We start from the raw sequence: 25,653 nt of genomic DNA on the forward strand, positions 1-25,653 counted from the left end.
CCTACATAGCGTTTGTAATATACAACTTGCCCATAGCAGACATCTTTATAAATCATTTGGAAAAAAGACTGCTCGTTAACCCGCAACATCCCGTGGATAAAGTGGTATATTACAACTTTATTGTTAGTTTTGGCGCTAGGTTCCGTTGTATACCGTAGTGTAAACAAAGTGGCGAATATCGAGAGAATCAAGAGCCGTGATGTGATTGAATATCTACATTTGAAGGGAATGTCACCCAAGGAAATTGTGGAGGACACTTAAGGAAAGTGTTCCGTCTCATGCAACAGTGACAAACTGGGTGTCCGACACCAAACGTGGGAGAACGAGTGTGGAAGATGCGACAAGGAGCCGGAGGCCTGTCACCGTTGCCAGTGGTCGAACAGTGACTGCAGTTCACGATGCGATTTTGCAGGATCGTCCAACAACGTAGCAGCACATTGCAAGCACATTTGGAATCTCCCACGGGCGTGCCCATGACATTTTTGTGGGTATTTAGGGAATGCGAAAAGTTTCATCTCGGTGGGTCCCGAAAGACTTGATGCAGATCAGAGACAGGAGCATGAGCAGTGTTGTGAAGAAATCGTCCGCCAATTTGAAGCGGATGAAGACTGCTTTCTTCAAGGTATGTGACAATGGTGACAAGGTATGTGACAATTGACGAGACGATGGTTCACTACTTTGATCTCGAGACAGAACAACAGTCATAACAGTGGAAACATCCTTCATCCCCTACCCCCAAAAATAATCCGGGTGCAAAAATCAGCCGGTAAGGTGATGGCAATGGTCTTCTGGTATGCAGACTGTATAATTATAGTGAATTATTTGAAAAAGGTCGTAACTGTCAATGCATCATACTATTGTACCATCCTGCACCGTTTGAGAGAAGACATAAGAAAAAAAGACGCAGAAAATCGGCGCACGAAGTTCATTTACATCAGGAGAACGCACTGGCGCGCAAAGCCCTGGCAACACTGGAAACTCTGCGTGACTGTGGGTTCGAATTGTTACGTCATCCGCCATTTTCTCCAGATTGGGTGACATCAGACTTTTTCTTTCCGCTGACCTAAAAAATACCTCAAAAGACGATTTGACAATGATTATGCACTGATTGATGCTTTTTGACGCTTGGTTGGAGTCGAGAACGAAGACCTTTTGAATGTTTCCAGAATGAGATTTTCACTCTGCAGCGGAGTGTGCGCTGATATGAAACTTCCTGGCAGATTAAAACTGTGTGCCCGACCGAGACTCGAACAGGTCCCGAGTTCGAGTCTCGGTCGGACACACAGTTTTAATCTGCCAGGAAGTTTCACCTTTTCAATGGTTTGCAGAAGTTATCTGAACGTGCCCGCAAGTGTATTAGTGTATACGGGTATTATATTGAAAAATAAATTGGTATTAAGAAATTTCTGTCATTCTTTATTTGTTAGGTTAAAAACTTTTCGACCTCCCTTGTACAACTGTCATTCATTATGAAAGGATCACTTGATGGACAAGTTAACAAACTGTTCTCTTGAGATACAATGTTCGACATTTACGACAGTGCAAATGCAACTGAAACTTTAACAACTCTTTGTCCCGACACTATGATGTTGTTGACTACTTTAGATGATGTCACGAACTGGGCACAGCCCTTATGTTCCCGCACCATATCGACATCTTATGCTGAGAGGGTAGTGTGGTTTTCTGAGGTGCCTCCCACTCGGTGTTGCGGATTGCAGTTAGACCTCGCCAAAGTCAGTGGTATCGATTCGCGTTGCCGACTTTGGTGGGGCTGCACAATCTGTGGACGATACCAGAAAACTTTGTATTAAAAAAGTTACTGTATGTGTAAAATGCTGGGCTGATAATTAAGAGAGGGCTGATGGCCCTAATCAGGTTGTTGTTGTTGTGGTCTTCAGTCGTGAGACAGGTTTGATGCAGCTCTCCACGCTACTCTATCCTGTGCAAGCTTCTTCATCTCCCAGTACCTACTGCAGCCTACATCCTTCTGAATCTGCTTAGTGTATTCATCTCTTGGTCTCCCTCTACGATTTTTAGCTTTCACGCTGCCCTCCAGTACTAAATTGGTGATCCCTTGGTGTCTCAGAACATGTAGTACCAACCGATCCCTTCTTTTAGTCAAGTTGTGCCACAAGCTCCTCTTCTCCCCAATTCTATTCAATACCTCCTCATTAGTTATGTGATCTACCCATCGAATCTTCAGCATTCTTCTGTAGCATCACATTTCGAAAGCTTCTACTCTCTTCTTGTCCAAACTATTTATCGTCCACGTTTCACTTCCATACATGGCTACACTCCATACAAATACAGGGCTATTACAAATGATTGAAGCGATTTCATAAATTCACTGTAGCTCCATTCATTGATATATGGTCACGACACACTACAGATACGTAGAAAAACCCATAAAGTTTTGTTCGGCTGAAGCCGCACTTCAGGTATCTGCCGTCAGAGCGCTCGAGAGCGCAGTGAGACAAAATGGCGACAGGAGCCGAGAAAGCGTATGTCGTGCTTGAAATGCACTCACATCAGTCAGTCATAACGGTGCAACGACACTTCAGGACGAAGTTCAACAAAGATCCACCAACTGCTAACTCCATTCGGCGATGGTATGCGCAGTTTAAAGCTTTTGGATGCCTCTGTAAGGGGAAATCAACGGGTCGGCCTGCAGTGAGCGAAGAAACTGTTGAACGCGTGCGGGCAAGTTTCACGCGTAGCCCGCGGAAAATTGGCTCATGCCACAACTGGAGACCGACAGCGCCGACTTCATCTTTCAACAGGATGCTCCACCGCACTTCTATCATGATGTTCGACATTTCTTAAACAAGAGATTGGAAAGCCGACGGATCGGTCGTGGTGGAGATCATGATCAGCAATTCATGTCATGGCCTCCACGCTCTCCTGACTTAACCCCACGCGATTTCTTTCTGTGGGGTTATGTGAAAGATTCAGTGCTTAAACCTCCTCTACCAAGAAACGTGCCAGAACTGCGAGCTCGCATCAACGATGCTTTCGAACTCATTGAGGGGGACATGCTGCGCCGAGTGTGGGAGGAACTTGATTATCGGCTTGATGTCTGCCGAATCACTAAAGGGGCACATATCGAACATTTGTGAATGCCTAAAAAAACTTTTTGAGTTTTTGTATGTGTGTGCAAAGCATTTTGAAAATACCTCAAATAAATTTATTGTAGAGCTGTGAAATCGCTTCAATCATTTGTAATAACCCTGTATTTTCAGAAACGACTTCCTAACACTTAAGTCAATACTCGATGTTAACAAATTTCTCTTCTTCAGAAACGCTTTCCTTGACTAATCAGGTTAGGTTAAATAAATACATAAAACAAAAGAATACCATTACAGGAATATGGCGCGAACATAGATGGGCCGAAACGAATGCACCATTGGATCCCCAAAACATGTACAAGGCCATTGCAGCCAGGGAGATGTGAATGAATTCCTATTACTTTGTGCAAACAAGTATTAGATTATTACTGGGTAGTTACCCTGTTTGATACAATCTTGAAACTGTTAACATTAGTAATTCGATACGAAATAACAAAAGAACAGGAAGGGTTCAGGAAAAATAGGAGCATATTAGATGCTATTCTTGCTCTAAGGTTGATTGTGTAGGAATCAATAGAGTTTAATAAGCCAGCCCACGAGCCCCACGTTGATTTGTCAAAAGCCTCTTACGCAATTGGAAAATAAGGATATAATTGTAGCCTTAACCGACAAACGAATGTCAATGGGATTGGTGAAAATCAAAGAAGTTGTATATGCAGGTAATAAAATAAGGATTAAAACACATGAATTATTGACAGATGAAGTTATAACATATAAAACGTGAGATAGAGAGTTAAACATCACACCCATACTCATAAATTAAGGATAATTGCAGAATGTGGTGCCACACAACGTGGCACTACATAAAACTGGCGCTAATAGCATAGGCACATAGGAAACACACACGACACCGATCTGCAAGTCCACGGTACTGGTGATAAGTTGAGAAAGCCGTCCCCGTCCCGAATCACATGTGCTACAAAACGCCACTGTTTCCTGGGCATGTACCCCGACATCCCGACATCAGTATGGGATATGATCAACATGCACACGTACGCAGGCCGCACAACGGGTTGGCATACTCTGGATCAGGTGGTCGACCAGCTGCTGGGGTATAGCTTCCCATTCTTGCACCAGTGCCTGTCGGAGCTCCTGAAGTGTCGTAGGGGTTTGAAGTGCAGCGATACGTCGACCGAGGGCATCCCAGGCGTGCTCGATGGGGTTTAGGCCTGGAGAACTGATATCTTCTGTTTCAAGGTACTCCTCCATAATGGTAGCTCGGTGGGGCCGTGCGTTATTATCAAAAAATGGTTCAAATGGCTCTGAGTACTATGCGACTTAACTTCTGAGGTCATCAGTCGCCTAGAACTTAGAACTAATTAAACCTAACTAACCTAAGGACATCACACACATCCATGCCCGAGGCAGGATTCGAACCTGCGACCGTAGCGGTCACGCGGTTCCAGACTGAAGCGCCTTTAACCGCACGGCCACACCGGCCGGCCGTTATTATCCATCAGGACGAAGGTGGGACCCACTGCACCCCTGAAAAGGCCGACATACTGGTGCCAAATGACGTCCCGATACACCAGACCTGTTACAGTTCTTCTGTCAAAGACATGCAGGGGTGTATGTGCACCAATCGTAATCCCACCACCATCAAACCATGACCTCCATACAGGTCCCTTTCAAGGACATTAAGGGGTTGGTATCTGGTTCCTGGTTTACGCCAGATGACAACCCGGCGAGAATCACTGTTCAGACTACACCTGGACTCGTCCGTGAACTTACATAACCTGGGACCACTGTTCCAATGACCATGTGCTGTGTTCTTGACACCAGGCTTTAGAGGCTCTACTGTGATCAGGGGTCAGTTGAATGCACCTTGCAGGTCTCCGGGCGAGTAAACCATGTCTGTTCAGTCGTCTGTAGTCCGTGTGTCTGGAGACAACTGTTCCAGTGGATGTGGTATGTCCCGAGCAAGGCTACCTGCAGTACTCCGTGGCCGCCTGCGGGCACTGATGTGAGATATCGGTCTTCTTGTTGTGTTGTACACTGTGGACGTCCTATACTGTAGCGCCTGGACACGTTTCCTCTCTGCTGTAATCGTTGCCATAATCTTCAGATCACACTTTGTGAGTCCAGGTGTAGTCTGAACAGTGATTCTCGCCGGGTTGTCATCTGGCGTAAACCAGTCGCCGTAGTATTCTACCCCTCATAATGTCGTCAATATGTGTTCTTTGACCCATTTTCTACACGCAGTCACCACTAGCACGTCTGGAAACGTCTGCACACATACTCGCTGCACTGTACTTTGACATGCACCGACACACCTCTGCGTATGTGGACTGCTGCCAGCGCCACCGTGCGACGACCGCAGGTCAAATGCACCGCATGGTCATACCCCGAGGTGGTTTAAACACGCAAACCTCCCACCAGAGCGTTGTTTCACCATGTATCAGCATTATCCTTAATTTATGAGCGTGAGTGTATATTTATGCTGATGGTACAGTACTGATAGCAAATAATGACGATTTACAAAGTTTAGGCCGGCCGGAGTGGCTGTGCGGTTCTAGGCGCTAGTCTGGAACCGAGCGGCCGCTACGGTCGCAGGTTCGAATCCTGCCTCGGTCATGAATGTGTGTGATGTCCTTAGGTTAGTTATGTTCAAAATGGCTCTGAGCACTATGGGACTTAACATCTTAGGTCATGAGTCCCCTAGAACTTAGAACTAGTTAAACCTAACTAACCTAAGGACATCACACACATCCATGCCCGAGGCAGGATTCAAACCTGTGACCGTAACAGTCGCGCGGTTCCGGACTGCGCGCCTAGAACCGCGAGACCACCGCGGCCGGCGGTTAGTTAGGTTTAAGTAGTTCTAAGTTCTAGGCGACTGATGACCTCAGTAGTTGAGTCGCATAGTGCTCAGAGCCATTTGAACCATTTTACAAAGTTTACTTCACGAATTCAATAAATTACTAAGCAGCGTATTAGATTCCAGTGCTGTTGTGTCAGTAGCGTATTAGTACCGTCTATACAGTTTTGGATCTATTGGATATTTGCTCTGTTATCTGTTCTCAGAAAGATTGCAATTACTTTGGTAGAACCGGCGATTATTTATTTTATAAAAGAATTGATGACATAATTTCTACTTTATTTTGCTATAAGAAACTCAATAAAGTGGAGAAAAGTTTCAGTATTGTTAAATATTGCTTGTGGTGAGTCTGCTATGAGTGAAACAAGGCTTTACGAGTGCTACTAGTGTTTCGAGGAAGAGCGTGAAGATGAAGATGATAAGCGACCTGAGGCAGTACTCCATCGACCGAGGAAATCCCGTAAAAAAGGCAAAGTGATTTGAACGATTGCCGAATCACAATCAGAGAGATCGCTGATGATGTCGGTGTATGAGCTGGTCCATGGGATTAAAGGATTTCGGTTGTTTTGTGTATGGAATATGGAAAGAAACCCCACTCTCAGGCCGCGGAACCACGTGACAGTTGACCGACCATCGTGTCACCCTCACTCGGTCATCATCGCATGCGGTTGGAGGGGCATGGGGTCGGAGTACCGCATTCAATGCTGTTGTCGATGCTTCGACCTTGGAGTCACTGCCTCACAATAAAGTAGCTCCTCAGTTGGCATCATGAGTCTCAGCACACGTTGGTCCAGTCCTCCTACGAAGAAACCGAGCTAAGTGGCGCAGTGGTTAGCACACTGTATTCGCAGTCGGGAGGACGATGGTTCAAACCCGCGTCCGGCCATCCAGATTTAGGTTTTCAGTTATTTCCCTAAAGGGCTTCAGGCAAAAGCCGGGACGGTTCCTTTGAAGGGACATGGCCGATTTCCTTCCCCATCCTTCCGTCATCCCATGGGGCCGATGCCTCGCCGTTTGGTCCCCTTCCCCAAAGCAACCAACTAACCCACCAAGAGAAAGTCCTGGCAGTGCAGAGAATCGAACCCGGGCCACCGTGTGAGAGTCCGTCGCATTGTCTGCTTGCCAATAGAGGCAGACTGGAGATCAAAGGCGTGGCAGGATAATTTGCCCAAACGTCGTGGAATTTGAAACAAAAAGAGCGGCGTATGCAAGTCGTTCAGTTGAGCAAAGAGCCACTTGATGAATGTTTAAAGTCAGATTCAGATTCCTCACATCGTGGCAGTAGCTCAGATTTAGATATACATGCGGGTATGAGCTATTTGTCGAAGTGTCTGAAGAAGAAGAACAAGAACAAGAACAAGAGCCAGGGACTTCGAAAAAGCATAAGAAGACCCATCAAACTACACTATTTACTGAGCCTCAGTATTCGAACTCTTTCAGGATACTCTACTAATCTTCCTCTCAAGAAAAAGGCAGCGTTATTTTTGTACAACTATTTTTAAGCGTTATGTTCAAATTTACGAGATATTTCATTTCAGTTGGGCAACTTGGCTGTAACACAATAACGTTGAAAAGGGTTATTTGAAGTGTTTTTATTATGTTGTCATCCATTTGTGTCCATGTTTAGTTCACATGCGGCAAAGACCCACAATACGGGGAATTACCCAGTTCTGTTGGATAAAATCCCGCAATTTTTGTTTTAGTCATACCGTAAATTTCTCTGTAATTAATCATCAAACAGAGCGGGAATATGGATGGGTTGTAGGTAACAACCCAATCTGTGGTTTCAATTTGAAATCAGGGGTAATTTCACCCCTCGCTGACCACAATATTATAAAAATTGAAAATTGCAGGCCTTACTTTCACTTACGCTTTCTAGACTTTAGCACCTTGGCTGTTATATCATGCAGACTGTAGATGCTGTGAAGAAAACCAACCTGAGCCCAGCTGCTGCTGTACACCATCATCAAGAATTTGTGCTCAACTCATTCTCGAGGTGACGATTAGAACGTTGCTACTATTCCTTGTACCAGCAGTGGTCTGTGCCTTGGCTGTGGGGCGATTTACGGCTCAGTGAACACTAGCGTTTCGCTTTCTAACGGTAAACAGACATTAACCTATTGATATGAATGATTTCCTTTGTGTTACAGGTAACGGCATTCCTCAGGCAACAACAAATTACGCCGTGTTGTGGAGAAGTCTCCTGACTGATCTCCCATTGGCTGTTCTGCCAAGGCCAGGAATACTACTCGTAAGTGTTGGAGCCAAACATTGTTAAATTTTTAACGTGAGACATAAGCTACAGTGCGTCAACTTCCCTCCCCCTCTCTCTCAGACAACGTTCGTCATTGTAAAAACAACCTACGTCGGTTCACAGTAACAACTCCGACACCGTAAAAACATTGCTAGGACATTCAGTTCACGCTTGTCAGCAAATAGTGTGTTGGAGTCGCAAACTATTTCTTTATAATTTAGATTGATGCGGGATTTAATTACCCATTTGTTTGTGATGTTGGCTTGCACACCATCGTGTTTCCAAGGTGGTGTATTGTAAGGTAGCATTTTTTCGCATCTATACTGTTCTTTCACGCTAATTTCGTTTGCAAGAAGAATGTTTTTGGTACCCCATGAAGTGCAGATAATTTTTCGCATCACACAAATGGAGCATAATTTAGGTGAAATGTTTTAAATTAGGTACGTAAAGAGGAAGTAGTAGTTAAAATAGGTTTATTTTGTGCCCATGCCACAAACGATGAAGATAGAGCCGGCCGCGGTGGTCTCGCGGTTCTAGGCGCGCAGTCCGGAACCGTGCGACTGCTGCGGTCGCAGGTTCGAATCCTGCCTCGGGCATGGATGTGTGTGATGTCCTTAGGTTAGTTAGGTTTAAGTAGTTCTAGGGGACAGATGACCACAGCAGTTGAGTCCCATAGTGCTCAGAGCCATTTTTTTTTTTTTTTTTTTTTTTTGATGAAGATAGCGAGAGAGACAATCTGGGACACATGACTGCCATCTTTTGTGATTCGACGAAAGTGACATCTGTTTTGAAAATGAGAGGCATAAACGCAACTAAAATGAAATTTTTTGAGATGCTTGTATTGATATATTATTCGTAAGAATACTCTGGTGTTTCTTGGATGGATGGAGTGTCCTGTTGATACCCGCCCCTCCCCCCTCTCCCCCCCCCCCCCCCCCCCCCGCGCCCAATCACTTCAGCTCTGGCCTAGAGGGTGCAAACACTAGGTGCCACTCAAAACCATTTCGCAAAATCTGAATGTGATCCAAAGCAGCAAAGGGTACTTATGCTTTATCACCCCTCCTATTTTACGTCACCTTTGTAGCGTGATGATGGAGAAATGCAACATTGTAGCATATTTGAATAAGATGTCAGAGGGTCCTTTTAAGTAACCGCTGTTGGCAACACACTCGGTGTTAAATGCCCTCCTTTATTGAGCACAGTAGAAATGTATCTGTACAGAGCCAATCTGTGATGGAGCACTAGGCGCCTGCAAGCAGTCTACACTGCTGCTCCAGAGCCTTTATTAGACTATCCAGAAGCAGAGAGGTGTCAAGGGGTTGCTAGTCTGCAAGCGCATAGGGCGCTGCCATTGACTGTCTATGTACAGGTACATTTTTAAAGTGCTCAACAAAGGCGGGCAGTTGGCACTGAGGTTGTTGCTGAACCGGGGTGCCTCTGGGAGATCTTTCGCCATTTTACTCAACCATACTCCAATATCACATCCCTCCATGATCACGCCACAGGAGGGCATGAAACAGGATGGATGACAAGCGTAAGTATCATTCGGTGCTTTGGATGCAAATTTCGTAGAGTGGTTTTGAACTGTCCGTAGTGGTTCAACACAGTACACCAGCAAACGGAGGGTGTAATGGATATAAGTCCTGATATTTCTATCGGTGACTGAGGATGGCGCACTGAGGAATATTACATTAGTATTTATGTCCTTTACTAAATAATAATTATAATTGTTACGAGTCACATGTTTTAGAGTTTAGGAAGTACCTCCATGTACACATGGCATAAGCAAACCGTTAATATCTACGTTCCTCTGAGCAGCAGCCAAGGTATTTAAATGCGGACACGTGGGAGCTAAAGGATAGATTGCACTAACAGCTGTAGTCTATTTCATGTTGCCTTTACACTCATGGAGAAAGCATAAGGTCGTAAAGTTAGTGACATGTTTGTGCGAAGACCGTTCGACACAGAGAACAAACGACCAACATACGTGTTTAAATACCAATGTAATGCACACAAAAATATCTGCAGCTACACACCCATTACACCCTCCACTGTCGTCGCACTGCACTCCAAAGGGGTTCTATTATGTTCAGTGTGACCCTGGCTCATGATATCCTTAGAGAAGGATACAGGCGTCAGACGGGATATCAGCAGTGTCAAAGTTTTCGAGAATGTCATTCTGTCGATCATCAAACTCCAAGCTGTCGTTCTGGATCACGAAATGTTTGGGAATCAAATACCCAAGTAAACAGGGCTTTTAGTGATGCCCTTTATGCCATCTCCTCTTACCTTTTCCTATCTATTCTGGGGGTCTGTGTGTCTGAAATGTATTCCTCGGCACCCACGAGAAAACCGAGTGATTTCTATACTGGGCGTCGCAGTTCTGACCTACAGCGAAAAGCCGTCAACAGACGGGGTAAAATGTGGGTAAGAGCAGATGCAACAACATTCCTGTGGTGGCACTGAGCAGAATTACGGTGAAATTTGTGGCTTCATTAACACATCTTAGACCTCTCATGAACTTCTGAGCTCTGGCCTTTTTTGCTACAAATGTAGACATCGTCGAGTTGAAGTGACGCCAAGCCTGAGTGTGACACAGCAGGACACCAACATCACAGAGTAAGATTTTTAGGCATCTTCGAGCCTGTCTCAAACTTATACGATGCACTGGGAAACAATTACAGGGTTTCGAGAAAGCAATTCCTCCATTGTGTTAGACATTGTGTTTATCAGAAAAGGAACTAAAGCAAGTATCGTCAAAAGAGGTCTACAGCTGTAACAGAGATTAAGAGACACAGTATGAACTAAAAAAAAAACACATCTGTCTTAAATAAATCGATGCTTATGTTGAAAATATCCATTAGCTATATGGCTCAAAAGAAGATTACGATATGCGGTTTCTACTATACAGAGTGTTATGGGCAGAAAGCAGATATTATTATATGTGGTACATTAATATATTCAGACATGTATTTGTTGGTTGTTTCTTCTCTGCGTACAACGGCCTTCCCACAAACACATCACATAATATACTACCCAATGTTTCGTGCACAGTTGTAACTGTATAGTTAGGTGGGCTATGCTGGCTGGTTTAGACTAACCATTGTGCATCCACACGCCACATGTCAACACCTGACCTGCTGCCCAGGGGAAATTAAACATTAATGGCTTTCTCTTGCCACACATATTTGCAGTTACTAACCAATCTAAAAACATAAGATTACTAATAGCTATAATTAATAGTCTGCAAATAACATAAATACCAATGTAATATTGTTCAGTACATCATTATCAGTTACCAACAGAAACAATTGACAATGCGAGCATTGACTATTTGTCGGGAAGAAACTGAATGGACCATCAAAAATGCAGCATTACAGCTGTACTGTACACCAAAGCACATAGACGTTAGTATCGAAAACACACTTTAGCCACATATATAAAGTGGAGACTACAATACACAGTTACAAATAAACTGATCAGCCAGAAAATTATGACCACCTACCTAATAGCCAGTATTCCCACATTTGGCACAGATAACAACACCAATTCGTCGTGGCATGGAAGCAATGAGACCTTGATAGGTGACTGCAGGGAGTTGGCACCACATCTGCGAACGGAAATCACCTAATTCCCGAAAATTCCTGGGTGGGGGGCAACAAACTCTGGCGCTACGTTCAGTCACATCCCAGATGTGTTCAATCGAGTTCTGTTGTGTCGAATTGGGGGGGGGGGGGCACTACATCAATTGGAACTCGCCACTGTGTTCCTCCAATCACTCCATCACACTCCTGGCCTTGTGACATGGCTACTGCCAATGGGAAACATGATCGCCCTGAAGGGATTAATGGGGGTGTGCAGTCAGTGTATGATGGTCCTTGGTCATCGTGGTGGCTTGCACGGGCTTCGCTGGACCCATAGATGCCCACGTGAATGTTCCCCAGACAATGATGGAGTCGCCGCGAGCTTGTCTCCATGCCGCATAACAGGTGTCATGGAGATTTTCCCCCAGAAGACGACGGATTCGCACCCTCCCTTCGGCATGAAAAAGTAGGTATCAGGATTCAACAAACCATGCAACGGTCTGCCACTGCGTCAACGTCCAGTGCCGATGGTCACGTGCCCACTGAATCTGTAGTTGCTGACGTCGTTGTGTCAGGGTGAATACGGGACAACCCGGAAATCCGGGAGAAACCCGGGAATTTTTTCATCCGGGAGAAAACCGGGAAAAACCTGGGAATATTTTAGAATTCCGGGAATTTTTCATTGTTTTCAGTCAATTTTTTTGTAATTTTGACTGGTAATAACCGATACCCTTACAAAGAATATTACTGTATCCCGCTACTGCAGAATAATACTTCTGCAATAAAACATGAACGAGTGAAGAAACGAAAATAAAACTTAAAACTGCAAAGTAAATGCGCTATATACAGCAACAAAACAAAGTGCTCATACAAGCGTCTGTCAATAGCAAAATTTGTCAAAGGCTTTAGGAAGAATATGCAATGATTCGTAACAACAAATTGGCTCCGATGAGCGTGACGTCACAACTTCTTACATTAGATTCTTTTTAACAGTTAGAAGGGGAATCATGCCCATGTGCGGTTGAGTAGTACCTACTCCTTCTTCTGGCTACAGAAATGTGGCTGTTGGCTGTGCAAGCAGCCGCAGGTTCGAATGTCTTGTTTCTTTTATGACCTAATGTTAAGATCTTTTATTGTTTTACACGTACGAACATGCGGCTGCCTAAGACATCGTAGCTGCGCAAGCGTGGTGACGTCTGTCATCTGGCGCTCTCTGGCAACTGCAGAAACGAACCTATTTCTAACAGGTCACGGGAAAATATCCCGAATGGTGGTTTGAAAATCCTTACTATCGAAGAAAATTTCCTTTTACGCAAATTAACCTACTTACGAGAATGTATGATGAATTTCTTAAATCAAAGAGCGTTTGAATCTCATTTAAAAATAAACTCTTTGATGACGAGCTATTTAGATGAATTTTGAGCCCGTAAGAACAGACATTTATGTCGTTATTAAAAATTTTAATCGCACATTTCTGTGATATATCTTAAATTGTAATACGTGCATAAAATACCAACATTATATGTGAAAGCTTAGCTTCTCTACCAGCGTATTAATCTTATAGACCAATATTATAAGTGAAAGCTTTACTTTTCTTGTAGCAACACTACGTATATTAATTTAAACCATTAACTTCTTCTGTTTGTGTGTATTCGCGCTACTTAACAGTGATGTTGCTATTCGCTGACTTCATCAAATGTCATAAGCGCTGAATAACTGGTATCATCCGCTGATGAAAATCACGAGACATGAGCTATGACTGGCTTACAAAAGCGCATCACAATCTCGATTTCAATGCTTCGGAAAGTAACATGAGGTGTTTGGTGGATTAGAATTTATACTAGACCCGTGGTCTAGGGGTAGCGTCTTTGATGCATAATCAAAACGTGTTCGATCCCCGCCACTGACTAAATTTTGATAAATGATCAGCATTGGTGGCCGAAGACTTCCAGCATAAGAAGTCAGCCTCATTCTGCAAACGGCCTTGTCAAAGAGGGTGGAGGAGCGGATAGAGGTTCAGGGCACTCTCTTGTACTAAGGGTGGGAAATTGCCCCTAAAGGCGGAAGAATCAGCAATGATCAACGGCATGAGAAGGCAATGGAAACCACAGGACATGTGGACTGTATTTGAAGAAGTGTCATGATGATCTCTCCATTGGCAAAAGATTCCGGAATAGTCCCCCATTCGGATCTCCGGGAGGGGACTGCCAAGGGGGAGGTTACCATGAGAAAAAGATTGAATAATCAACAAAAGGATAACGTTCTATGAGTCGGGGCGTGGAATGTCAGAAGCTTGAATGTGGTAGGGAAACTAGAAAATCTGAAAAGGGAAATGCAAAGGCTCAATCTAGATATAGTAGGGGTCAGTGAAGTGGAGTGGAAGACAAGGATTTCTGGTCAGATGAGTATCGGGTAATATCAACAGCAGCAGAAAACTGTATAACAGGTGTAGGATTCGTTATGAATAGGAAGGTAGGGCATAGGGTTTGTTACTGTGAACAGTTCAGTGACCGGGTTGTTCTAATCAGAATCGACAGCGGACCAACACCAACAACGATAGTTCAGGTATAAATGCCGACGTCGCAAGCTGAAGGTGAACAGATAGAGAAAGTGTATAAGGATATTGAAAGGGTAATGCAGTATGTAAAGGGGGACGAAAATCTAATAGTCATGGGCGACTGGAATGCAGTTGTAGGGGAAGGAGTAGAAGAAAAGGTTACAGGAGAATATGGGCTTGGGACAAGGAATGAAGGAGGAGAAAGATTAATTGAGTTCTGTAACAAGTTTCAGCTAGCAATAACGAATACCCTGTTCAAGAATCACAAGAGTAGGAGGTATACTTGGAAAAGGCCAGGAGATGCGGGAAGATTTCAATTAGATTACATCATGGTCAGACAGAGATTCCGAAATCAGATACTGGATTGTAAGGCGTACCCACGAGCAGATATAGACTCAGATCACAATATAGCAGTGATGAAGAGTAGGCTGAAGTTCAAGACATTAGTCAAGAAGAATCAATACGCAAAGAAGTGGGATACGGAAGTACTAAGGAATGACGAGATACGTTTGAAGTTCTCTAACGCTATAGATACAGCAATAAGGAATAGCGCAGTAGGCAGTACAGTTGAAGAGGAATGGACATCTCTAAAAAGGGCCATCACAGAAGTTGGGAAGGAAAACATAGGTACAAAGAAGGTAGCTGCGAAGGAACTTCAGTTGATTGATGAAAGGAGGAAGTACAAACATGTTCCGGTTGGTTGGTTGGTTTGGGGAAGGAGACCAGACAGCGTGGTCATCGGTCTCATCGGATTAGGGAAGGATGGGGAAGGAAGTCGGCCGTGCCCTTTCAGAGGAACCATCCCGGCATTTGCCTGGAGTGATTTAGGAAAATCACGGAAAACCTAAATCAGGATGGCCGGACCCGGGATTGAACCGTCGTCCTTCCGAATGCGAGTCCAGTGTCTAACCACTGCGCCACCTCGCTCGGTCATGTTCCGGGAAAATCAGGAATACAGAAATACAAGTCGCTGAGGAATGAAATAAATAGGAAGTGCAGGGAAGCTAAGACGAAATGGCTGCAGGAAAAATGTGAAGACATCGAAAAAGATATGATTGTCGGAAGGACAGACTCAGCATACAGGAAAGTCAATACAACCTTTGGTGACATTAAAAGCAACGGTGGTAACATTAAGAGTGCAACGGGAATTCCACTGTTAAATGCAGAGGAGAGAGCAGATAGGTGGAAAGAATACATTGAAAGCCTCTATGAGGGTGAAGATTTGTCTGATGTGATAGAAGAAGAAACAGGAGTCGATTTAGAAGAGATAGGGGATCCAGTATTAGAATCGGAATTTAAAAGAGCTTTGGAGGACTTACGGTCAAATAAGGCAGAAGGGATAGATAACATTCCATCAGAATTTCTAAAATCATTGGGGGAAGTGGCAACAAAACGACTATTCACGTTGGTGTCTAGAATATATGGGTCTGGCGACATAACATCTGACTTTCGGGGAAGCATCATACACACAATTCCGAAGACGGCAAGAGCTGACAAGTGCGAGAATTATCGCGCAATCAGCTTAACAGCTCATGCATCGAAGCTGCTTACAAGAATAATATACAGAAGAATGGAAAAGAAAATTGAGAATGCGCTAGGTGACGATCAGTTTGGCTTTAGGAAAAGTAAAGGGACGAGAGAGGCAATTCTGACGTTACGGCTAATAATGGAAGCAAGGCAAAAGAAAAATCAAGACACTTTCATAGGATTTGTCGATCTGGAAAAAGCGTTCGACAATATAAAATGGTGCAAGCTGTTCGAGATTCCGAATAAAGTAGGGGGAAGCTATAGGGAGAGACGGGTCACATACAATATGTACAACAACCAAGAGGGAATAATAAGAGTGGATGATCAAGAACGAAGTGCTCGTATTAAGAAGGGTGTAAGACAAGGCTGTAGCCTTTCGCCCCTACTCTTCAATCTGTACTTCGAGGAAGCAATGATGGAAATAAAAGAAAGGTTCAGGAGTGGAATTAAAATACAAGGTGAAAGGATATCAATGATACAATTTGCTGATGACATTGCTATCATGAGTGAAAGCGAAGAAGAATTAAATGATCTGCTGAACAGAATGAACAGTCTAATGAGTACACAGTATGGTTTGAGAGTAAATTGGAGAAAGACGAAGGTAATGAGAAGTAGTAGAAATGAGAACAGCGAGAATCTTAACATCATGATTGATGGTCACAAAGTCAATGAAGTTAAGGAATTCTGCTACCTAGGCAGTAAAATAACCAATGACGGACGGAGCAAGGAGGACATCAAAAGCAGACTCGCTATGGCAAAAAAGGCATATCTGGCCAAGAGAAGTCTACTAATATCAAATACCGGCCATAATTAGAGGAAGAAATTTCTGAGGATGTCTGGAGTACAGTATTGTATGGTAGTGAAACATGGTCTGTGGGAAAACCGCAACAGAAGAGAATCGAAGCATTTGAGATGTGGTGCTATAGACGAATGTTGAATGTTGAAAATTAGGTGTACTGATAAGGTAAGGAATGAGGAGGTTCTACGCAGAATCGGAGAGGAAAGGAATATGTGGAAAACACTGATAAGGAGAAGGGACATCTGCTAAGACATGAGGGAATGACTTCCATGGTACTAGAGGGAGCTGTAGAGGGCACAAACTGTAGAGGAAGACAGAGATTGGAATATGTCAAGCAAATAATTGAGGGGGTAGGTTGCAAGTGCTACTCTGAGATGAAGAGGTTAGCACAGGAAAGGAATTCGTGGCGAGCCGCATCAAACCAGTCACTAGACTGATGACAAAAAAAAAAAAAAAAAAAAAAAAAAAAAAAAAAAAAAAAAAAAAAATATATATATATATATATATGCAGCGTAGATGTTACTGCACATCAAAGATCTTTCCAAAAGGTTTTTTCCCCTGTCTTTCGTTTTCTAAAGCGCCGGGAAATTCTACGCCCGTGTATAAAACCATAACCATTCAAAGGATGGATAAGCTATACAGTTCCGAGAGAAAATATACTGTCAGTTAACAGGGGAAAAGTATATTTTCACCCGGGAGAAAATGTATTTTTAACCGGGAAATCCGGGAGAAATCTGGGAATTTTTCTTGTTTGTCCACGTATACACCCTGATGTGTCCACATAGGCACATGCATGGGTCTGCTGCAGAGGCCCATCGTTAGGTGCATTCAGTGCACTGTGTACTCAGACACACTTCTGCTCTGCCATGGAAGTCCGATGTCAGTATCCGCCACAGTTCGCCACCTGTCCCGTTTTACCAGTCACCACTGCCTATGACAACTGACTTTTGTAATGAGTGATGGCCGCCGAACCCCACGTCGTCCGGATTTGGTTTCGCCACGTGTTGAAGATAATCACCTTAGCCGAGGTCGTGCAGTTTTCGAAAAGCTCGTGCCAAACCTCCAGGCCATCACAATCTGCCTTCCTCATTCTCCACACAGACAGCATGCACACTGATACCACATGTAGCGTATGTGTGACAGACTAGCGGTCATTCCTTACCAGGTGATGCTGTTATCGCTTGAATGGGTTTATACCGATAGTAGGTCGATGGCCATAATATTCAGGATGATTAGTGTATATTAGTTAGTGCATTTATAGATTATACAATATCCTGCATGTACACTCCTGGAAATGGAAAAAAGAACACATTGACACCGGTGTGTCAGACCCACAATACTTGCTCCGGACACTGCGAGAGGGCTGTACAAGCAATGATCACACGCACGGCACAGCGGACACACCTGGAACCGCGGTGTTGGCCGTCGAATGGCGCTAGCTGCGCAGCATTTGTGCACCGCCGCCGTCAGTGTCAGCCAGTTTGCCGTGGCATACGAAGCTCCATCGCAGTCTTTAACACTGGTAGCATGCCGCGACAGCGTGGACGTGAACCGTATGTGTAGTTGACGGACTTTGAGCGAGGGCGTATAGTGGGCATGCGGGAGGCCGGGTGGACGTACCGCCGAATTGCTCAACACGTGGGGCGTGAGGTCTCCACAGAACATCGATGTTGTCGCCAGTGGTCGGCGGAAGGTGCACGTGCCCGTCGACCTGGGACCGGACCGCAGCGACGCACGGATGCACGCCAAGACCGTAGGATCCTACGCAGTGCCGTAGGGGACCGCACCGCCACTTCCCAGCAAATTAGGGACACTGTTGCTCCTGGGGTATCGGCGAGGACCATTCGCAACCGTCTCCATGAAGCTGGGCTACGGTCCCGCACACCGTTAGGCCGTCTTCCGCTCACGCCCCAACATCGTGCAGCCCGCCTCCAGTGGTGTCGCGACAGGCGTGAATGGAGGGACGAATGGAGACGTGTCGTCTTCAGCGATGAGAGTCGCTTCTGCCTTGGTGCCAATGATGGTCGTATGCGTGTTTGGCGCCGTGCAGGTGAGCGCCACAATCAGGACTGCATACAACCGAGGCACACAGGGCCAACACCCGGCATCATGGTGTGGGGAGCGATCTCCTACACTGGCCATACACCACTGGTGATCGTCGAGGGGACGCTGAATAGTGCACGGTACATCCAAACCGTCATCGAACCCATCGTTCTACCATTCCTAGACCGGCAAGGGAACTTGCTGTTCCAACAGGACAATGCACGTCCGCATGTATCCCGTGCCACCCAACGTGCTCTAGAAGGTGTAAGTCAACTACCCTGGCCAGCAAGATCTCCGGATCTGTCCCCCATTGAGCATGTTTGGGACTGGATGAAGAGTCGTCTCACGCGGTCTGGTACAACTGAGGCGCCAGGTGGAAATGGCATGGCAAGCCGTTCCACAGGACTACATCCAGCATCTCTACGATCGTCTCCATGGGAGAATAGCAGCCTGCATTGCTGCGAAAGGTGGATATACACTGTACTAGTGCCGACATTGTGCATGCTCTGTTGCCTGTGTCTATGTGCCTGTGGTTCTGCCAGTGTGATCATGTGATGTATCTGACCCCAGGAATGTGTCAATAAAGTTTCCCCTTCCTGGGACAATGAATTCACGGTGTTCTTATTTCAATTTCCAGGAGTGTATATTGGTTGAAGTTTTTATTAGGCCTACTTGAAAAGTGCAACTTCATAGCCAATATGTGAATTTTTCCATATAATGAATTTTTCATCTGCATTGCCTTCAAATACATGGGTTTCAAGTGATATATGGTATCATTTGGCCAAATTGGATGGGAAAAGGAAAATTCTGTTACTACCAGAAATAGCTTACATTTCTTACCCTTTAAACCAAAAGACATATACAAAGTACGAGCATCAAGCCATACCTGTGGAACAGTGTGTGTCAGGGAGCCCATCAAAATCAGAATCAACCAATCATTCTTTGAGAAGTTGTTTCTAATGAATCGTCCTCACCTAAGTCTGATCCCGGTTTCAGATGAAGTTCTGAATCCAGGGAATCAAACAGTCTCAATCTGTTTCGAGCCTGCTACGGTCATTTGATTTCCAACTAGTTCCTGATTAAGTTTCTCTTGTTACACCCTCACTCCGACCCATTATCGTTAGCAACAATGGATCAGTACATTTGTGAATGATATAAAACCGATCACATTAAATAAAATTGTTAATTTTTTGTGCTATGAGACAATAGCTACTGATTTCTTTTTTTAAATGAGATCATAATATTAGTTTGTATGCTCACACGGCACATTTTGTAGATCATAAGATTCAACGGAAGTCATACATTCTAAAACTACTGAAGAGGTAAAAATGAGCAATTACGTTTTTCAGTAAGAGACCTTTGCCTTAAGAAACTTGCTCAAGTACAAGGAAATTAAAAGAAAGACCAATCACCAACTAACTACTGCCATAAAGGGGTAGAAATTATTCAGTTTCGAAGGTATTTGATGATAACATCATTCAGCTCCAAGAAGCCATGACACAGGACTTGCTGTGATCGTCAAACTACAAATACGAGGGCAGTTCAATAAGTAATGCAACACATTTTTTTCAGAAACAGGGGTGGTTTTATTCAGCATTGAAATACACCAGGTTATTCCCCAATCTTTTAGCTACACAACACCATTTTTCAACGTAATCTCCATTCAATGCTACGGCCTTACACCACCTTGAAATGAGGGCCTGTATGCCTGCACGGTACCATTCCACTGGTCGATGTCGGAGCCAACGTCGTACTGCATCAATAACTTCATCATCCGCGTAGTGCCTCCCACGGATTGCGTCCTTCATTGGGCCAAACATATGGAAATCCGACGGTGCGAGATCGGGGCTGTAGGGTGCATGAGGAAGAACAGTCCACTGAAGTTTTGTGAGCTCCTCTCGGGTGCGAAGACTTGTGTGAGGTCTTGCATTGTCATGAAGAAGGAGAAGTTCGTTCAGATTTTTGTGCCTACGAACACGCTGAAGTCGTTTCTTCAATTTCTGAAGAGTAGCGCAATACACTTCAGAGTTGATCGTTTGACCATGGAGAAGGACATCGAACAGAATAACCCCTTCACCGTCCCAGAAGACTGTAACCATGACTTTACCGGCTGAAGGTATGGCTTTAAACTTTTTCTTGGTAGGGGAGTGGGTGTGGCGCCACTCCATTGATTGCCGTTTTGTTTCAGGTTTGAAGTGATGAACCCATGTTTCATCGCCTGTAACAATCTTTGACAAGAAATTGTCACCCTCAGCCACATGACGAGCAAGCAATTCCGCACAGATGGTTCTCCTTTGCTCTTTATGGTGTTCGGTTAGACAACGAGGGACCCAGCGGGAACAAACCTTTGAATATCCCAACTGGTGAACAATTGTGACAGCACTACCAACAGAGATGTCAAGTTGAGCACTGAGTTCTTTGATGGTGATCCGTCGATCATCTCGAACGAGTGTGTTCGCACGCTCCACCATTGCAGGAGTCACAGCTGTGCACGGCCGGCCCGCACGCGGGAGATCAGACAGTCTTGCTTGACCTTGCGGCGATGATGACACACGCTTTGCCCAACGACTCACCGTGCTTTTGTCCACTGCCAGATCACCGTAGACATTCTGCAAGCGCCTACGAATATCTGAGATGCTCTGGTTTTCCGCCAAAAGAAACTCGATCGCTGCCCGTTGTTTGCAACGCACATCCGTTACAGACGCCATTTTAACAGCTCCGTGCAGCGCTGCCACCTGTCGGAAGTCAATGAAACTATACGAGACGAAGCGGGAATGTTTGAAAATATTCCACAAGAAATTTCCAGTTTCTTCAACCAAAATTGGCCGAGGAAAAAAAATGTGTTGCATTACTTATTGAACTGCCCTCGTATATTGTTATGTTGGCAACAGCAGATAATTTCAGGAGGTATTATCCTAATTTCAGTTATATTTCAGTTTTTATTTTACATTCTGTTTTAAACAAAATTATGAAATATAACAAGACTCAGTCATTTTTATAATTTCCGAAACACCTGTTCAGAATATTGTTGACGTATTTCTAGTATTAACTGAAAAAGAAATGTAGGACTTCTCAGAAAACTTAAAACTGCAAGGGACATAACAGATAATAATTTCTCTCTTTCCTATATTCTTTCAAAAATTGTCAAAACAGAGTCAAAATACAGGTACAGTGACCTGGAATTTAGAAGGGAAGGTGCACTTCTTACATTTATTAAGGGTGAATGGTGAGTCATGAAAAAGAACTGGTTCACTTCAATTAGCAAGTGGTTATGATCCAGTCAGTAAACAGAACGGTTTTGCTCCTCTCTAGGGAAGGTGACAACAGAATTAATTTTGTATTGTGGGTGTTCTGCAAAAATTGTTAATGCAGTTCTTTGTAATAAAAACTGAAGCAACTCGGACCATTTAAACTTGTTGTTTTGAGAAATTTCACAGTAATGATTTCTTAACTTCCCAAAAAATTAATAGTGTACGAGAATGCGTAGCTATGATAAGTGCACTCAGTTTGCAAGTAAACAGTGTTAAGAGCCCATTCATATAACTGTAGAATAAAATTTTGGGGACAGTTTATGGTTTTAAAAACAATATGTTCTTCAAATATTTCTAGAATATAGATGATGTACGAGAAAAAAACAGATTATAACGAATGAACTTGAAATATTTTATTTATGAGAGTTTATAGAAGCCTTACAACGCATTCTGCCAAAACAACAAATTTGTCCTACAAATTCCTCGACTTTGCCCGTCAGGTGGTCGGTTTCCGGATTCCGCTTAATAAGTCAGGGGTCCACAAGACACCGGAAACGGCTACACGGCTAGTGGGATCTGTGTGGAGGGAGCTGGATGTTTTTCTAGGTCAGAGAGTATCGGTAAACTATAGAAAGGGCGTCAGTTTGAAAGGATGCAAGGCAAATACAGTAAAGTAAACATAGCAACAATCGGTATTGAACTTTTAAAGTGGTGTACCTGTGTTGGGAGAAAAACCAGAGCTTCAGGAACAAATAGAAAGAACTGAAGGACAAATAGTTAGTGGTACGGGAAGCTGGCTAAACCTAGAAGTAAGGTTAGCAGAGATTTTTACAACGGACTAACCGTGTTCAGAAAGGATAGTTAAACACAATTACTGCCGGAGTGCTTGTTGCTGTCAGAAGTAGTTTACCTTGTAGTGAAATGGAAGTAGGTAGTTGCTGTGAGTTAGTATGGGTAGAGGTTATACTACACAACCAGAAAGAATTAATAACTGGTTCGTTTTACCGAACCCTCAGATGATACAGCTGCTGTTGAAGCAGAATTTGAGTCTTCTTTCAAAAACGTAACCTACTCATACAATTACAGTTCGTGGTTTCCACCCTCGATATGTAGGCAAATGCGTAGGCATAAACTGTCGCCCTGTATATTGCACCGAATGTTTTCTCAGAATATTATTTTGGAAAATTAGGTCAGGGGCACACTCGAAGTATAAATGGCTGCGAAAATATACTACATCTGTTAGCAACCAGTAATTCTGAGGAGATAGGGAGCACAATGATGGATATACGAATTAGTGAGCACAAAGTTGTTGTAGCGAGACTGAATAGCGTAACATTCAAACCTATTAAAGTTAACGCAAAGTACATCTATTTGAAAATGTAGATGAAAATTCGCTTCTCATCTTCCTAAGACACAGTCTCCACTTCCTCCGATGTAAGTATGTAAGCGTAGACCAGATGTGATGTGAATTCAAAGAAACAGTATCGACTGCAGTTGAGATATACAGGGTGCGTCAAAAAAATGTATACACACTGTGAAGCGTCATTGAAAATTTATTTCCCGTTCGAAAATGTTAAATTTCTGGAAATGGAAAGCTTAAAGTCCAATTGGAAAAATAAATGTACTTGCAAATGTGATTAATGTTCAAACTAGTGGCCTTCAGCATCAATACATTTCTGAGTACGAGTCACCACTGATTCCGTACATCTTACCAAAGTGTCCAATGAGATTTCTGCGCACACCGCCTGAATCTCATTCCAAAGTATGTCCACGTTACGTGGTTTACGTTTGTACATCTCATCTTTTACTGTGCCCCATAAGAAGAAATCCAGCGGCGTGAGGTCTGGAGAGCGTGCAGGAAACTCGATTGGTCCCCTGCGTCCTATCCACTGGACTGGCACATTGTGATCCAGGTATGCTCGTACGTCCCTATGATAGTGCGGCGGGGCGCCATCTTGTTGGAAATAAAACTCATCGTTACCGTATAATGCACGAATGGCAGGGAATATCGAGTCAGCAAGCATTGTTAGGTACGTTTCTCCAGTAACAGTACCTTCAAAGTGGAAAGGCACAATGAGTCCCCTTGCAGACAAACCACACCACACATTTACACCAGGCGAATTCACAGCCTCTTCAACTGTAATGTGAGGATTATCTTCAGCCCAGTACACACAATTGTGCCTATTGACAGTTCCATTCAGTTTGTATTGGGCTTCATGAGACCAAATTATGCTACCCATAAATCACGGTTCACGTCTCAGGCTTCAAGGCTCAAACGCACGTCCGCCGTGTTGCAGTTACTTCCTTGCCACTGCTGCCACCTGTTGAAGAAACATTACATTACTTTCTCACAGATATTTAACCTTGTAGAACGGGAAATAAATTGTCTATGACAGTTCAAAGTGTTGTACATTTTTTGACGCACCCTGTATATAGCAAATAAATTAATAAGAGATGGTACTGTTCCCCCAAGGTACACAAAACACGTCAGAACAATGTTGCAGAAGCAACGAGAAAAGCATGCCAGATTGTAAAAAACCCGAAGTCCCCAGTATAGAGAAAGCTCTACAGAAGTTCGAAATTTTTAGCCAACTTCCATGCGAGACGCTGTTAACTGTTTCCACAATGAAACTCTGTCTCGAAATTTGGCAGAAAACCGCAAGAGATTCTGATCACATGTCAAGTACGCCAGCGGCAAAACGCAATCAGTACCTTCACTTCGTGATAGCAATGGTGATGTCACTGCTGACAGCGTCACTAAAGCGGAGGTATTAAACACAGTTTTTCGAAACTTCTTAATCAAAGAATATGGACTAAATATTCCAGAATTAGAATCTAGAACAACTGCTAACATGATAAAGTTATGAAACTTCCTGGCAGATTGGAACTGTGTGCCGGACAGAGACTCGAACTCGGGACCTTAGCCTTTCGCTGGCAAGTGCTCTACCATCTGAGCTACCCAAGCACATTGAGTGCAATATCCTTTCTTTCAGGAGTGCTAGTTCTGCAAGGTTCGCAGGAGAGCTTCTGTAAAGTTTGAAAGGTAGGAGACGAGGTACTGGCAGAAGTAAAGCTGTGAGGACGGGGCGTGAGTCGTGCTCGGGTAGCTCAGATGGTAGAGCACTTACCCGCGAAAGGCAAAGGTCCTGAATTCGAGTCTCGGTGCGGCACACAGTTTTAATCTGCCAGGAAGTTTCATATCAGCACACACTCCACTGCAGAGTGAAAATCTCATTCTGGATGATTAAGTTAGCTGTAGATATAACCGGTGTAGCGAAGCAGCATAAACGATTTAATATACGCAAGAACTGAAGTCAATACTGTATATCAACCAAGTTCCTTTCAGATAATCATATACAGCCGCCCACTCGTCGAAAGACCCCTCCCTAAAGACTGGAAAGTTGCACAGGTCACACCAATACCCAAGAAAGGAGACAGGAGTAATACACTTAATTACAGACCTGTGTCACTAACGTCCATTTGCATTAGGATTTTTGAGCATTCGAACGTTATGTATTACAGCAAAGAAAAAGATTTATTGACAAATAGTTAGCACGGAATCAGAAAATATCGTTCTTGTGAAACACAACTAGGTCTTTGTTCTCACGAAGTGATGAGTGCTATCGACAGGGGACGCCAAATTGATTCCGTATTTTTAGATTTCCAGAAGGCTTTCGACACCGTTCCCCACATGT

This window comes from Schistocerca americana, chromosome 9 (assembly GCF_021461395.2).
Source record: "Schistocerca americana isolate TAMUIC-IGC-003095 chromosome 9, iqSchAmer2.1, whole genome shotgun sequence".
Classification (NCBI taxonomy): domain Eukaryota; kingdom Metazoa; phylum Arthropoda; class Insecta; order Orthoptera; family Acrididae; genus Schistocerca; species Schistocerca americana.